This window comes from Triticum urartu, chromosome 2A, assembly GCF_056163025.1.
Source record: "Triticum urartu cultivar PI428250 chromosome 2A, HENAU_Tu73, whole genome shotgun sequence".
Taxonomy (NCBI): domain Eukaryota; kingdom Viridiplantae; phylum Streptophyta; class Magnoliopsida; order Poales; family Poaceae; genus Triticum; species Triticum urartu.
The window spans coordinates 181,388,777-181,403,893 of NC_141874.1; positions in this window are offsets into that span (position 1 = coordinate 181,388,777).

The following is a 15,117-nucleotide window of genomic DNA, read 5'->3' on the forward strand; positions in this document are numbered from 1 at the left end:
ATCATAACTTATGCATTGTGTGTAGCTAATATTGGGTGCATCATGACTGGATCTTTTCTACCATGAATTACAATGATTAGTCATTGCTTGAACTTTGGAGGTGCTCTGCATTTATGTTTTGCGGTCTCAGAAAGGGCTAGCGAGATACCACTATTGTCATATTATATCATGGTTGTATTGACAACATGTTGCTGTCTGAGATATCTTATTATTGCTCTCTAGCTGATTATGTCATTGATATGAGTTAATATAATCTTTAGGAGTTATTGTTGGCATGGTTTGTTATAATGTTGGCTAAAAACCTGGGTGTTGTTTAAGCTTATTTATGCAAACAAGAGCAAAAGAGTTCGTAAAAGTTTTTCTTTTTCACTTTCAATTTATCAACTAAATTGCTTTAGGACAAGCAAAGGTTTAAGCTTGGGGGAGTTTATATGTCTCCAATGTATCTACTTTTCCTAACACTTCTCCTCTTGTTTTGGACTCTAATTTGCTTGATTTGCATGAAACTAACCCCGGACTGACGCTGTTTTCAGCAGACATGGTGTTGTTTTTGTGCAGAAATAAAAGTTCTCGGAATGGAACGAAACTTTGCGAGGATTTTTTATACAATAAATAAGAATTTCTAGAGCCAACATCCATCGGAAGGGGGCTTCTGGGTGGGCACAACCCACCAGGGCGCCCCTCCTGGCGCGCCCAGGTGTGTTGTCCCCACCTGGTGGCCCCACAGACCCTGAAACTGACACTACAAAATACTATTTTTCCAAAAAAAAATGAGGGATAAAAAATTATCACGATCCACAAGACGGAGCCGCTGTCACCTCCTGTTCTTCATCGGGAGGCCAGATCTCGAGTCCGTTTGGGGCTCAGGAGTGGGGGATGTTCGTTCTTCGTCATCACCGACCCTTATCCATCGCCAATTCTATGATGCTCCCCACCAGGAGTGAGTAATTCCTTTGTAGGCTCGCTGGTCGGTGAGGAGTTAGATGAGATTCATCATGTAATCGAGTTAGTTTTGTTAGGGCATGATCCCTAGTATCCACTATGTTCTAAGATTGATGTTGCTATGACTTTGCCATGCTTAATTCTTGTCACTTTGGGCCCGGGTGCCATGATTTCATATCTGAACCATTTATGTTATCGCCATTATGTCCATGTTCTAGATCCGATCTTGCAAGTTATAGTCACCTAATACGTGTTATGATCCGGCAACCCCGGAGTGACAATAGCCGGGACCACTCCCGATCATGACCGTAGTTTGAGGAGTTCATGTATTCACGGTGTGTTAGTGCTTTGTTTCACTTCTCTATTAAAAGGAGGCATTAATATCCCTTAGTTTCCGATAGGACCCCGCTGCCACGGGAGAGTGGGACAAAAGATGTCATGCAAGTTCTTTCCATAAGCACGTATGACTATTTACGGAATACATGCCTACATTATATTGATGAACTAGGGCTAGTGCCATATCGCCCTAGGTTATAATTGTCTCATGATGAATATCATCCAACAAGTCACAGATCCAATGCCTACAAATTTATCTTATATTGTTCTTGCTAAGTTACCATTGCTATCGCTAGTATTGCACTTGCTACAAAACTATTGCTATCACTGTTACTGTTACCATTGCTACTGTCATTACTATCAAACTATCATATTACTTTGCTACTGATTACTTTTTTGCAGAGGTGTCGTTGAATTGACAACTCAGCTGCTAATACCTTCAAATATCCTTTGCCTCCCCTTGTGTCCAATCTACAAATTTGGGTTGAATACTCTACCCTCGAAAACTGTTGCGATCCCCTATACTTGTGGGTTATCAGTGTGTGAGCGGCCAGCGGCTGTGCCAGATGGTCCACGACACCGGCCTGTGGCATGGCGACAAGGATCATCTCCAGATAGTGTTGGCGACCGGCTGGTTCATGGTCATCATCGACACCAGCTACGACTCTCAGTTGGACCAGATGATCGTTGCTACCATCAACAAGTTCACCGTCATCAAGAAGCTCGCGAACGACATTGTCGTACTCCTCCAGCACACGCACCCAGGCTCCTCATTGTGTGCCACCATAATCGGTCTCCATGGAGAGAACCTAAGCACTGGTGGCCATGCAACTACCCGCCGATGCAACGTAGAATGTCCACCTGGAGGTCACGCTCGCTGCGAGGAGCCTCGCCCTGCAAGAATTCGTCGACCTACACATCCAAATGTACGAGGAAGTCGTCGACATAGGTATCTACAAGGCTAGTGAGGACACTACGATGTTGGCCTTCCTCAACCGACTGGTAGCATTGGACACCTTTGCTGAGAGGCACCTTGACCTCACCACAAAAGCCGCCACTCCTAAGTCGTCGTTCAGTGGCCCGGTGCACTGAGTCGAGGAGGAGGAGGTCGTATGTTGATGGATGCATCTTTCTTCTTGCCTCCTGTAACCTCCACTGCGATCGCATCATCGTGGCCTAAATTCTTTGTGTCCTATTGCATTCTCGTTCTAGTCAATACAGACATGTGCGATCCCTTTGCTCACATTTGGAGGCAATTATATGCATCACTGCGTAACTAGTACCCCATTCATCAATTTATAAGTTCCGGTTACCTTTTCCATCAACTTCATACAATGCACGGGCATCTTGCAAGTAGCACTACAACATGTCAGACCGCATGTGACCAAACCGACGATGCGCCAACCTAGTTACTACCATGCTTATCTGGCGGAAAAAGCACCGCCCTAGTGTTTCCAATAGTTATTTCTATCTATCGATCGTGCCAAGGAGCAGAACCAAAGGTTACAATTTATACATGTTTTTGTACTCCTATAAAAGACTCAGTTGGTGATGGTGGTGTGTCTACTATCCATCATTTCTGACCATTAGATCTGCATCTAATGGTTGTTAGGTAAGTTGTGGCATTTTTGCAACTATAGCCCACTTCTCTGCTCCAATTTGTAGAAAACCCCTTATTATCTTGAAAGCAACCACATCCCTCCCTCACCTCATCAAAACAGCCTCAAAAATATATTTTGAGTGAAAATTAATATATTTTCAGTGGTATATATGTATATCTAAACAAGAGTGTTTTCTTGAAGTTTGTGAACAAGTACTATTCTACTTTGGATCCGTCGCAGTGCATGGGCACATTGCTAGTAAAATAGAAGGCCTGCCACATTCGCGTCGCACCCCCACATGCCCGGGAATTGGGAGTACTCCATGGCCCGTCCGGCATGCCACATAGCTAGGGAAGGCGTGTTGCCTAGCATTTTCACTTTCATGTGGGACCGTAGTTGAGAAAACTGACTATCAGCAAACCGCACCCCACCCGCCGCATTGGAAAACAGAAACGAGGAGGGGAAGATCTAGATGTAGCATGGAAGCCAAGAAATTTGGGTGTCAAATGGTACTCATTGATAGAGTAGGAGCACTTCGTACTACTACTCCTACTAAGAAGTTTGTACTACAACTACTACCACTATGCAACTAGGTATGTGCACGGTACAACATCGTAGGAAAAGAAAACATGAAGATCTTGTTTTGGGTGATTTATCTTTTTTTCCAGTCAACGTAGTATGAAAAATAGGGTATGATGTGGGGGGCACCCATGAAGCTTAGGTGGATGGGTTGCATGGCTAGGAAAGGCTAGAGAAAAATAAATAGATAATGTGTTTAGAGTGCACTCCACTAAATAGATACTTTGGATCCATTGCAACGCACGGGCCGACACATTGGTAGTAGTAAGAAACAAATTCCAGGTTTGGCATGAGTTCGTACTGCGGGAGCACCACAAGGCTTGGCGTAGGATTTACATTTCCCTCTCGGGGCCCACGGGCCTGAGATTCAGCGGCTTAGTGCACCAGCCTTTCAGTCAATGACATGTGGACCCTAAATGCAGCTGGCCCACATGTCATTCTCATGAAAGCAGAGCGGTAGTGGGACCGAGAGGAGTGAGGCGCATGTCGGCAGACATGTCATGTCATGGGTTCGAGCAGCGTCAGACGAGGCTTGCCTTTGCCCCTCCCATGCTCCGATCCGTACTCCCGCACCACTAATTTTCATCCAACGATTATAATAGATTTCCTCATGTGAGTCATCTATAGCCTCAAAGAAAGGTAAACAAAGGCCGTATTTCTAGGAAATAATTTCCTGCATGAATCCGTACATGCATGAAAGACCCTTTCCTTTCCTGCTCGTCCTCCTCCACATCATCAGTTGTGTTGACAATGCCGGTGCCAATGCCAGAGCGTTGCAACAGGTGCCTACCTAAGCCATGTAGCACGCTGCGGCGCCAGCAAGTACCACCTCCTCCATGCCAACATCGGCGTCTGGGCCATGCACATGCAGTTGCTCCCGTAGTATTTTACCCGCATGTTTGACTGCAATACCACACCGATGTTGGACAAGACCATGGAGCTTGTGGCCAAGAAAAGTCTCTGCCCGGCCGACGCATGTCGAGGTGCTTGTTTGTTGTGACATGTCACACGATGTTTACTAGCTCGCGCTCCGAATGAGCGGCAGGATGCTGCTCCCGATCATTAGTGGTGCAACGACAACGACAGTCGGGTGGGAGCTCGGGCGGAGCCAGTGATCTACTCGGGGCACATAGCTCAACTTGGGCTTGAGATTCCGACCGCTTGCACCGTCCCGAGGATGTACCACTCAGCGATGAGGCTGGAATGGTGGATACGTATAGGTGTGTGCTCGTTGGAGGGAGCAACCTACTCAACGGATATCGGTTTGCGAACTAGATGTACTCGACGTAGTTGAGCCAGTGAGGTTGGAAGGGTTCCTGTCGTCGTACGTTGACACACAGCACAACGGTGTGCGGCCATGTGCCAGCGTAGGTCGGCTACGGGGAAGCGGCATCGGTGTGGTTCGAGATGCCCAGCTGGCCATTGTCGCGGCGGCGTTCGCGACTCACTCGTTCGAGATGAACCGGCCTGCGGTGGCTTGGCCGTGGCGACGGTGCCACAACTGGATGTCGGGGCATTACGAGGCATAGAAGGTCACACCAGTGGGTACTACCTATATTACAGAAGTACTCTAACTGAGGAGTGATGCCCGGGACGAAATGTGTCACAGCCACTGGATGAAAATTGGATGGTGCGGGAGTACGGATCGGAGCACACGAGCGGAGAAGGCAAGCCACGTCCAATCGGGTGTGGCTGTGGTAGAAACTTGATGGTCGCCGCAGTTCAGCTGGCCCGCATTTCATGCACACGAAGGAAGAGGAGCGGTGGGGCCGAGAGGGGTGAGGCAGCGTCAGGGGACGTGGTGCCGTGGGTTGGAGCAGCATTGTGGGAATCATGTGTGGCAGTGGTAGAAAGGTGATGGTCGTCGTGGTTCAACTTCCATGGACAAGTTGTAATGCCTGCTGACACATGCATTGCATACCGCTCAATGCAAGGAGCAGTAGTAGAGAAAATTTGTTCCAAAGACACGCACACCAGCGAAATAAATAAGATCCATGGGCACTAGCACCCCAGACATAGTTTTATAGAAGAAGCCACCCGGGTGAGGAAACAGAAATTCGACCCTAACAGGATTCGAACCCTAGCCGCAGGGTGTGCCTCCGACCCAAACTCAATTTTTTTTCCAGATACTTAGGTGCACCGGATGTCGTGTCGCGCTACAAAATGTAAAAAACAGCTCTGATTTTTTAAAACTTGTTATCTTCAAACCAGCCACACCCGTCCCTTACCTCATCAAAACATCCTGAGGAATATATTTTGAGTGAAGCATGATTTATTTCTACTGATATATGTATACCAAAACTAGAGTGTTTATATTTCAAGCCTTTGAACAAGTATTATTCTACTACTTTGGATCCATTACAACACACGGGCTGGCACATTTGTAGTAGTAGTCTCTACTCTTATAAAAAACAGAGTTGGTGATGATGGTGTGTCTGCCATCCTGCAATATAGGCCGTCCGATTTATATCTGACGGATAGGAAGGAAACTATGGCAATTTTGCAAAACGATACCCACACCCCTCTCCACATTTGCAAACAAGACCATCCCTCGTTCATCCTTTTCTCCCACAAGACAAACTACTCATACAAATGCATTTTGATGTTCTGTGCAACGCACAAGCATCTTGCTAGTAAGCAACAAATCTCGAGTTTGGCACGAGTTCGTGCAGTGGTAGCACCACAAGGCCTGGCACAGGAGTTACATTTCCCTCTCGGGGCCCACGGGACTGAGCTTCAACGCCTTACTATACCTGCCTTTGAGTCAATAACATGTGGACCCGATAGGTGGTTGGTCCACATGTCATGCTCCCGAAGGCAGAGGGCCGGTGGGGCCGAGAGGGGTGAGCCGCAGGTCGGGGTCTGGTGTCATGGGTTCGAGCAGTGTCATGGGAATCGCGTGTGGCTGTGGTAGAAATTTGATGCTCGCCGCATTTCAGCTGGCCCACAGGTCATGCACACAAAGGCAGACGAGCGGTGCAGCCGAGAGGGGTGAGGCACATGTCGGGGGACGTGGTGTCGTGGGTTGGAGCATTGTCATGGGAATCGCGAGTGGAAGTGGATGAAACATGATGGTCGCCGTAGTTCAACTTCAATGGATAAGTTTTCATGTCTACTGACACATGCATTGCATACCGATCACTAGAAGGAGTAGTAGAGAAAGCTAGGCGGATAAATAGTTCCTTATAGTCAAGCGGACCTACGCTACTACTTGTTCCAAAGACACGCACACCATCGAAATAGTTCATCTATATCAATATACATAGAGAGGAAATATTCTTTTACAAGAGAGAATAGTTCATCCATCCATAATGCCCTTTTGCTGGTGCAGCTTCTTCTTCTTCTTCTTGATCTCATTTTCTATGGGAGACGACTTCCCAACAAGATCTTTAGACCTTGCAGCTATCTTGAAACTCACACTGGCATCGAGGGCAAAATATTTTATCTGCCCCTACGTCAAGGGATAATTCTCCCATCCAGACGACCTTAATGCCGGCGTCTATTCACCCTTTCGAAGATTTGTTCCGAGCACAAAATTTGCTACGTCGAATAGGGATGGTGGCTGTTTATCACAATATTCTACAGGAATTTTGATTCTGGTCAGCGATGCTTTTCGAATCAAGGTTGTACGGCTCCAGCTTCTATTTGTGCCCTTCGATGGCTGCCCCACAGAAGTATATGTCCTCCCGAGACAAGAAATCATGGAGCTCACCAGGTATGGAGGGAACGTGTATGATGTGGTACACCAAAACATCATCTTCGAGGCACAACTGAAGGACGGTGGCGTGTTGGACCTTCATAGTGGCACGCTCTGTGTACTCTGCGTCGAGACCGATGACCTTCATCTCCAGCTTTTGGAGGGAGTTGGATACATTGTTGATCCACTTCCAAACATCCCTTGGGTGGTCGGTGATGGTGGCAACTATGCTCAACGAGACTTCGACGAGGACATGTTGGACGCTAAAAACCTACATCTGGATATCTTTCGCCATTTGGAACCGCTGGACCGGAGGGCTATGGTTTGAATTAGGATTAGATGGCTAGTCTAACTGAATAAGATGATTATTTAAAGGGGCTTCAGAATTACTCCAGGAGTATGTAAAGAGGTTAAAACAATGCGAATACAGTGGGGTTTGTATGCAAATGAAGATGAAGGAGAGGTGAAGAAGCCAAGGAAAATCAGTTCCCGATGGAGAAGTAAATGGGAGAAGTGGCCTGCAGGCAGTTGATTAGACGGTTAGGTAGACTAAACGAAAAGGCTATGTAGGTAGAGTGAGGAGTGGTACCTGTTTGTCTATGTGCCCACACTTCTAGAGCTACATGTGCCACTGGCTAGTTGAGGTCACTCTTTCGAATCACCATGGCGAGACATTTTATGATCCCTTTTTATTTCTACACCCCTCCTGACACGTGGGACCTATGCAAACAGATATAAAAATGCGTCGTAGCTGGTTGATACGTCCATTTAGCATCGTGCTTTTATATCAATATTTATTGCATTATGGGCTATTATTACACATTATAGCACAATACTTATGCCTTTTCTCTCTTATTTTACAAGGTCTACATGAAGAGGGAGAATGCCGACAGCTGGAATTCTAGACTAGAAAAGGAGCAAATCTGATAGAACTATTCTGCATAACTCCAAAAGTCCTGAAACTTCACGGAGAATTATTTTGGAATTTAAAAAAAATATTGGCAAAGAAAGCACCAGAGGGGGCCACCAGCCATCCACAAGGGTGGAGGTTGTGCCCTACCCCCTGGGCACGCCCCCCTACCTTGTGGACCACCTGGCAGGCCCCCGATGCCCATCTTCAGCTATATGGTGTGTTTTGACCTAGAAAAAATTAGAAGGAAGATTACGGGATGAAGCGCCGCCGTCTCGAAGTGGAACTTGGGCAGAACCAATCTAGGGCTCCGGTGGAGCTGTTCTACTGCAGAATCTCGGAGGGCGAAATCATCGTCATCATCATCACCAACGATCCTCTCATCGAGAGGGGGTCAATCTCCATCAACATCTTCACCAACACCATCTCCTCTAAAACCCTAGTTCTTCTCTTTTATCCAATCTTTGTCTGAAAACCTCAGATTGGTACATGTGGGTTGCTGGTAGTGTTGATTACTCCTTGTAGTTGACGCTAGTTGTTTTATTCGGTGGAATATCATATGTTCAGATCCTTAATGCTATTCAAAACCCTTCTGATTATGAATATGAATATGCTTTGTGAGTAGTTAAGTTTGTTCCTGGGGACATGGGAGAAGTCTTGTTATATGTAATCATGTGAATTTGGTATTCGTTCGACATTTTGATGAGATGTATGTTGTCTTTCCTCTAGTGGTGTTATTTGAACGTCGACCACATGACACTTCACCATTGTTTGGGCCTAGGGGAAGGCATTGGGAAGTAATAAGTAGATGATGAGTTGCTAGAGTGACAGAAGCTTAAACCCTAGTTTATGTGTTGCTTGTAAGGGGCTGATTTGGATCCATATGTTTCATGCTATGGTTAGATTTATCTTAATTCTTCTTTCGTAGTTGCGGATGCTTGCGAGAGGGGTTAATCATAAGTGGGAGGCTTATCCAAGGAAGGGCAGAACCCAAGCACCGGTCCACCCACATATCAAATTTATCAAAGTAACAAACGCGAATCATATGAGCATGATGAAAACTAATTGACAGTAATTTCCATGTGTCCTCGAGAGCGCTTTGCTTTATATAAGAGTTCGCCAGGCTTTTCCTTTGCTACAAAAAGGAATGGGCCACCTTGCTGCACCTTAGTTACTTTTTTTACTTGTTACCCGTTACGAATTATCTTATCACACAACTATTTGTTACCGATAATTTCAGTGCTTGCAGAGAATACCTTGCTAAAAACCGCTTGTCATTTGCTTCTGCTCCTCATTGGGTTCGACACTCTTACTTATCGAAAGGACCACGATAGATCCCCTATACTTGTGGGTCATCAAGACTCTTTTCGGGTGTAGTTGCCAGGGAGTGAAGCGCCTTTGGTAAGTGGAATTTGGTAAGGAAACATTTATATAGTGTGCTTAAATTTACTATCACTTGTTACTATGGAAAATAATCCCCTAAGGGGCTTGTTCGGGGTATCTTCACCTCGATTAGTAGAGCAAGAAGTTGTTTTATAACCTACTGCACCTACTAAAAATATTTATTATGAAATTCCTTTGGGTATGATAGAGAAACTTCTAGCTAATACTTACGCAGGAGATGGAACATTACATCCTGATATGCACCTAATCTATGTGGATGAATTTTGTGGATTATTTAAGCTTGCAGGATTGCCCAAAGATGTTGTTAAGAAGAAGGTATTCCCTTTATCTTTGAAGGGAAAGGCATTGACATGGTATAGGCTATGTGATGATATTCGATCTTGGAACTACAACCGATTGAAATTGGAATTTCATCAAAAGTTTTATCCTATGCATCCGGTTCATCATGATCGGAATTATATTTGTAATTTTTGGCCTCGTGAAGGAGAAAGTATCGGGGGAGGCTTAAGTCGATGTTATATTCATGCCCCAATCATGAGCTCTCAAGAGAAATTATTATTCAAAAAATTTATGCTCGGCTTTCTCATAATGATCGATCCATGCTCGATACTTCTTGTACTGGTTCTTTTATGAAGAAGGATATTAAATTCAAATGGGATTTATTTGAAAGAATTAAAGGCAACTCTGAAGATTGGGAACTCGACGAAGGTAATGAGTCAGGTATAAACCTTAAGTTTGATTGTGTTAAATCTTTTATGGATACGATACTTTTCATGATTTTAGCACTAAATATGGACTTGACTCTCAGATAGTAGCTTCTTTTTGTGAATCATTTGCTACTCGTTTTGATCTCCCTAAGGAGAAGTGGTTTAAATATCATCCTCCCATTGAATTGAAAGTAGCAGAACCTATTAAAGTTGAAGTTGAAGAAGAAACTATTACTTATAATGTTGATCCTATTGTTCCTACCGCTTATACTAAGAAACCACCTTTTCCTACTAGAATATAGCATCATGCTAAAGCTTCAACTGTGGTTCCTAAGAGTTATACTAGAACACCTACACCCTCTGAGCAAATTAAAGTTGAACCTAGTATTGCTATGGTTAAATATCTCTTGGTTGATAATATTGATGGGCATGTTATTTATTTCTATGATGAAGATGCTAGGATTGCTAAACCTGATATTAAAGATAAACATAGACCTATTGTTGGCATGCCTGTTGTTTCTGTTAAAATATGAGATCATCGTTATCGTGTCTTATTTGACGTGGGTGCTAGTGTCAGTGCAATTCCTTATACCTTGTATCAAGAAATTATGAATGATATTACGCCTGCTGAGATAGAAGACCTTACTACTATTAAGCTTGCCAATAGAGATATTATATCACCAATTGGGATTGTTAGAGATGTTGAAGTCTTGTGTGGGAAAATAAAATACCCTATTGATTTTCTTGTTCTTGGTTCTCCACAAGATGATTTTTGTCCCATTATATTTGGCTGAGCTTTCTTGAATACTGTTAATGCCAAGATAGACCGTGAGAAAGAAACTGTTACTGTAAGTTTTGGGGATATGTCTCATGATTTTCATTTCTCTAAGTTTTGTAGACAATCCCCATCATAAAGAATTGCCTAGTAAGGATGAAATTATTGGTCTTTCTTCTATTGTTGTTCCTCATACCGATCCCTTAGAACAATATTTGCTGGACCATGAAAATGATATGTTTATGAATTAAAGAAGGGAAATAGATATTCTTTAATCAAGGGCATGTTCTGAAACACAATTTGCTCGTTGAAATCCTTGGGGATCCTCCTCCACCCAAGAGAGATCCGTGTTTGAGCTTAAACAATTACCTGATAATTTGAAATATGCTTATCTTGATGAAACGAAGATATATCATGTTATTATTAGTGCTAACCTTTCAGAGCCTGAAGAAAAGAAATTATTGAAAACTCTGAATAAGCACCATGCTGCTATTGGATATACTCTTGATGATCTTAAGGGCATTTGTCCCACTCTATGTCAGCATAAAATTAATATGGAGCCTGATGCTAAACCCGTTGTTGATCACCAATGATGGTTAAATCCTAAGATAAAATAAGTGGTAAGAAATGAAATACTCAAGCTCCTGGAGGCAGATATAATTTATCCTATTGCTGATAGTAGATGGGTAAGTCATGTTCATTGTGTCTTAAGAAGGGAGGTATTACTGTTGTTCCTAATGATAAGACTAAATTGATCCCACAAATAATTGTTACAGGTTATAGAATGGTAATTTATTTTCACAAATTAAACAAAGCTACTAGGAAAGATCATTACCCTCTACCTTTTATTGATCAAATGCTAGAAAGACTGTCCAAACATACACATTTTTGCTTTCTAGATGGTTATTCTAGTTTTTCTCAAATGCCTGTGTCAAAAGATGATCAGGAAAAGACCACTTTTACTTGCCCTTTCGATACTTTTGCTTATAGACGTATGCCTTTTGGTTTATGCAATGCACCTCCTACTTTTCAAAATGTATGACTGCTATATCCTCTTACTTTTGTGAAAATATTGTTGAGGTTTTCAAGGATGATTTCTCCGTTTATGGAACTTCTTCTAATGATTGCTTAAGCAACCTTGATCGAGTTTTGCAGAGATGTGAAGAAACTAATCTTGTCTTGAATTGGGAGAAGTGCCACTTAATGGTTAATGAAGGTATAGTCTTGGGGCATAAAATTTCTGAAAGAGGTATTGAAGTTGATAAAGGTAAAGAAGATGCTATTGAAAAGATGTCGTGTCCTAAAGATATCAAAGGTATAGAAGTTTCCTTGGCCATGTCGGTTTATATAGGAGGTTTATTAAAGACTTCTCTAAAATTTCTAGGCCTCTCATTAATCTCTTGCAAAAAGATGTTCCTTTTGTTTTTGATGATGATTGTGTAGAAGCATTTGAAATACTTAACAAGGCCTGGATTTCTGCTCCTATTGTTCATCCACCTGATTGGAATTTACCCTTTGAAATTATGTGTGATGCTAGTGATTATGTTGTCGGTGCTGTTCTAGGACAAAGAGTTGATATAAAATTGAATGTTATTCATTATGCTAGTAAACTCTAGACAATTCCCAGAGAAATTATGCTACTACTGAAAAGGAATTTTTAGCAGTTGTATTTGCTTGTGATAAGTTCAGATCTTATTTTGTTGAATCCAAAGTAACTGTTCACACTTATCATGCTGATATTAAATATCTTATGGAAAAGAAAGATGCTAAGCCTAGACTTATTAGATGGGTTCTCTTGTTACAAGAATTTGATTTGCATATTATGATAGAAAGGGAGCTGAGAATCCCGTTGCAGACAACTTGTCTAGGCTAGAAAATGTTCTTGATGACCCGCTTCCTTTTGATGATAGCTTTCCTGATGAACAACTAGTTGTCATAAATGCTTCTCGTAATACTCCATGGTATGCTGACTATGCTAATTACATTGTTGCTAAATTTATACCACCTAGTTTCACATACCAACAAAATAAAAAGTTTTCCTATGATTTAAGACATTACTTTTGGGATGACCCACACCTTTACAAAGAAGGAGTAGATGGTGCTATTATATGTTGTGTACCTGAGCATGAACATGAACAGATCGTACGCAAGTGCCACTCCGAGGCTTACGGAGGACACCATGCTGGAGATAGAACTGCACATAAGGTATTGCAATCTGGTTTTTATTGGCCTACTCTTTTCAAGGATGCTCGTAAGTTTGTCTTATCATGTGATGAATGCCAGAGAATTGGCAATATTAGTAGACGTCATGAAATGCCTATGAATTATTCACTTGTTATTGAACCATTTGATATTTGGGGCTTTGATTATATGGGGCCTTTTCCTTCCTCTAATGGGTATACACACATTTTAGTTGTTGTTGATTATGTTACTAAGTGGGTAGAAGCTATTCCAACTAGTAGTGTTGATCATAACACTTCTATTAATTAGATGCTTAAAGAAGTTATTTTTCCGAGGTATTTGATGACTGATGGTGCTTCACATTTTATTCATGGTGCTTTCCGTAAAATGCTTGCTAAATATGATCTCAACCATATAATTGCATCTCCTTATCATCCTCATCCTAGCGGTCAAGTAGAATTGAGCAATAGAGAGATTAAATTGATTTTGCAAAAGACTGTTAATAGATCTAGGAAGAATTGGTCTAAGAAACTTGATGATGCATTATGGGATTATAGAACTGGTTATAAGAATCATATGGGTATGTATCCGTATAAAATGGTTTATGGAAAAGCATGTCACTTACCTCTTGAACTACAACATAAAGCTTATTGGGCAATCCAAGAGCTCAATTATGATTTCAAATATGCCAGTGAGAAGAGGTTATTTGACATAAGCTCGCTTGATGAATGGAGAACCCAAGCCTATGAGAATACCAATTTGTTTAAATAAAAGGTTAAAAGATGGCATGATAAAAGGATACAAAAGCGTGAGTTTAATGTAGGTGATCCTGTTTTGCTATACAACTCTCGTTTAAGATTTTTTGCAGGAAAGCTTCTCTCTAAATGGGAAGGTCCTTACATTATCGAGGAGGTCTATCGTTCCATTGCCATCAAGATCAACAACAGCGAGGGTACAAATCCGAAGGTAGTAAACGGTCAAAGAATCAAACACTATATCTCAGGTGATCACATAAACATTGGGACCAATATAATCAATACCGTAATGCCGGAGGTGTACATAAGGGATACTTTCGACAACGCTTCAGACTCCGAAGAGGAATAGGTATGTGGTATGGTAAGTAAACCGACTCCAAAACTGTTCTAATGGCAATTTTTCTCCCTTTTGGAATGTTTAAAAAATAGGAAAATTTAAAGTAGTCCGAAGAGCGCACGAGGCATCCACAAGGGTGGAGGGCGCGCCCCTACCATGTGGCCACCTTATGTGCGCTCCGGACTCTGTTTTCTTGCACAATACTTCTTTTGGTCGGCAAAAATTCATTATATAATCTCCCGAAGATTTTGACTACCATACCACGGCAAAATCCCTTATTTTGGTTTTGAGTTGTTTCTGCAACAAATTTGGAGCAAGATGTCTTTGCAAGAGTCGGTCGGGGAGAGTCGTGTCTCTCATCCGACAATGAGACTAAGAGCAGACAGCAAAGCTGGCTACTTTGGGCAAGCAATGAAGGAAGATATGGAGGCTAACTTGAAAAGAGTGGATGCCATGGAGGAGGATCGGGAAGTTACCTCTTGTCTTCAAGGTGGATTCATATTGGAGGAACTTCAAAGCTCTACAATGCCAAATTTGGTCATCCCTCCTAATGCTAGATTTCTATCTTATGAAAATATGAAAAAGAGTGTTACCTTTTCCCTTGCAGCTATGAAACATCCATGGGTTATTGGAGCTCTAGCCATCACAGGTAAACTTCGCAAGGAAATAATGGATCTTAAGCAGCAAAATAATAAGCTCGAGGAGGAGAATCGTATCCTAAGGGGCATCATCGCCAAGAATATCACATCACCACCTCCGAGAAAAGAGTTATAAATACATGGGTATGGGCACTCCCCTTGGCAACTGCCAAGCTTGGGGGAGGTGTCCCGGTATCGTATCACCATCACACCTTCACCTCTATCATTTTTCTTAGTTTGACCCTTTTGGTTATA